The 2380-nt window shown below is 35.3% G+C and overlaps 1 long non-coding RNA gene across 1 annotated transcript in view; it reads right to left on the reverse strand.

Annotated features, from left to right (window-relative positions):
- Positions 1 to 1336: 1336 nt before the first annotated feature.
- The window catches only part of LOC107102056, a 3539-nt gene continuing 2495 nt past the window's right edge, over positions 1337 to 2380 (reverse strand). Inside the window, exon 2 of the long non-coding RNA XR_001482110.1 lies at positions 1337 to 2128. This is a non-coding gene — a long non-coding RNA (uncharacterized LOC107102056). The remainder of the gene's footprint in view (positions 2129 to 2380) is intronic.

Here is a 2380-nt window from a genome sequence, read left to right on the forward strand (position 1 = left end):
TCTCTGATGTTGCTGCTATTTTCAAATATCCATTACTGTAAAAATGTTCATAGCTGCATATTGGTTATTTATTCTCCAGGTGAACAGTTTTATATTGTTAAAACACTTTACTGTATTTTATTGTTTATCTTTCAACTCTTCCCCATTATGTTATTCTTAGAAAGGTCAACATTTGTGTGACCATTTTTTCTATAATATTTTTGCTGCTATAAACGCCAGAATTTCCACTTTATGGGACAATAAAGGAATTTTCTATTCTATTCTATTAAAAGGGTAGAAAGATATAAATAAATCTAAACAACGTATGTATAAATAATAGATGTGCAAAATATCTAATATTCAACAACAAAAAATACTTAGTTAAGCAAATTGTGCAAAATAGTCCCCACACTACAGATATATTAGGATCTGTCCTTAATCGATTAATAATGGAATATCAGGAGGCTCCCTGAAGAAGACTTCTTACTAAATTAAAGCAGGTGAAACTAACTTTTCACACTTGAGGAGTTCTGAATAGAGCAGATAGAGGACAAAGGCTTTTTTTTATGCAAAATGTTTACATATTTCTGTACAATGTTTATATAATTCCTGCTCTAAGTGTTGCTCTAACAACTAAAGGCCTGTTTTACAGTCTCTAGTTAACGATTAATCCATTACTAAATTAGTTGACGAGTATTTCAATAATTGATTAACCACATAATGGATTAATTGCTTCAGCCTTAATACTTTTAATTCCTTATAAAGGGTTAAAGGCTTTGAACATGAGCTGAATTTAATCTGGCATCTTTAAAACCACTAAAGTGCAAAAGAGTGAAAAACTCCAAATTAGATGCTAACTTCAACAGCCAGAATCAGAGTGAAAAATCCTTAAAGTATAAAAATAATTTTTTAATGAAGGTCAACTTTAAAAGAGACTCAGAAATTAAGAAATGAATCTTTTAAAGTGTCTTTAGATAAACATCAGGGATGTAGTTGCAGCACAAACAGCCTGATGATCTCTAATAACAGATCAAATGGCAGCATATTTGATCTATATTTTAATTACAGTTTAATTTAATACTGGTTTCTAACATGTCACCAATAATAAAATAGCTGAAAACATGTCTTTAAACTTTAGTTTTTAACCCTCTGGTCAAAGTTATTTTCATAAATTCCAGTTTTAGCGCCTCAGTTCTATTTGTAGCCACAAGAGGGCGCTTTACCCCCACCCTTTAAATCAGATCAAATATTTAAATAGTGAACTATTTGAGATTAAAAACCAGAATTTTCTCCTTTTAGAGCTCAACAGAGTTTATTCCCTACATAAGTGGAAAAAAAAGGATCACATAAGAGAATATATTGATAATGAGTTTATTTAAATACGCATAAAAAAAAAGAAAATGGCTAAACTAAATACAGAATGTGGAAGGCTATGATCAACGTCCGACATTCAGAGCTTGGTACCGACAGTGTGGGAAGATAAAAATAAGCACTTGGATATAAAAAAAAATGGATATCTACATTGTAACATAATAAATGTAAATTATTTGACCAAAGTAGTAAAAGTCCAGCGTACATTTTTCCCTCAGTGATAAAAAAAACAACAACAAACAGACTGTAGTGACAGCTCTAAGAGCTCGGATAAAAGTAGGCGAGCGTTCGCTGAAACGTCTCCGTTCATCCTTTAAACTCTTCAAGTCTCTGCAAACAACCTGAAAACAATCTGGAGCGTTTTGACGGCTGCAACATAAAACATCCTACCTCTTTAAAATCCATCCAAAGCAGCTTTTTCTGTACCCAGCTTCGTCTCAAAGGCATTGTGCAACATTTAAAAAAAAACACCACAGTGAACATCTAGAAGGAAATTCGACAGCAAGTCGTGTGAAATCAAGAGGACCGACGTGGAGGTTAGGAAAGGGGCGCCACCTGGACCGGCTGGAGGATCTGTGATGAGTGCAGCTCTGACAGGTGGATTGTTGGCGCTCAGGGAGGCGGGACGTCAAAGCGAAGGTAGCGGGCGGCGTCTCGGACGGTGTCAACTATTCCTGGGCCTCCTTCCCGGTCATTTTGTAGATCTCAGTGGGTCCGTCTACGTGGGTGATGGTGGTGGTCAGCTGGATGTCTTCTCCGCTGGCGGCGCCGCCGTCACCTGGACACAGATCATCACAACCAACATTGAGGATTTTTAAATCTGGAGAAAAGAAATCCTTCAGAAACTTTTAGAATTAAAAACATGTTTGTGTTAAACCCACTTTACTCTGATGCCTGTAAATAAGTTCAATGTTAGCAGCTGTGTTCAGAGATGAACTAAACCGTCAACAAGTATGGAGAGAACTATGCTCCATTATTGTTGCAAAGAACATTTTATGTATATATTGATGAACATCATATATATATATAT

This window comes from Cyprinodon variegatus, unplaced genomic scaffold (genome assembly GCF_000732505.1).
Source record: "Cyprinodon variegatus isolate N-32 unplaced genomic scaffold, C_variegatus-1.0 Scaffold1194, whole genome shotgun sequence".
NCBI classification, from domain to species: Eukaryota; Metazoa; Chordata; class Actinopteri; order Cyprinodontiformes; family Cyprinodontidae; genus Cyprinodon; species Cyprinodon variegatus.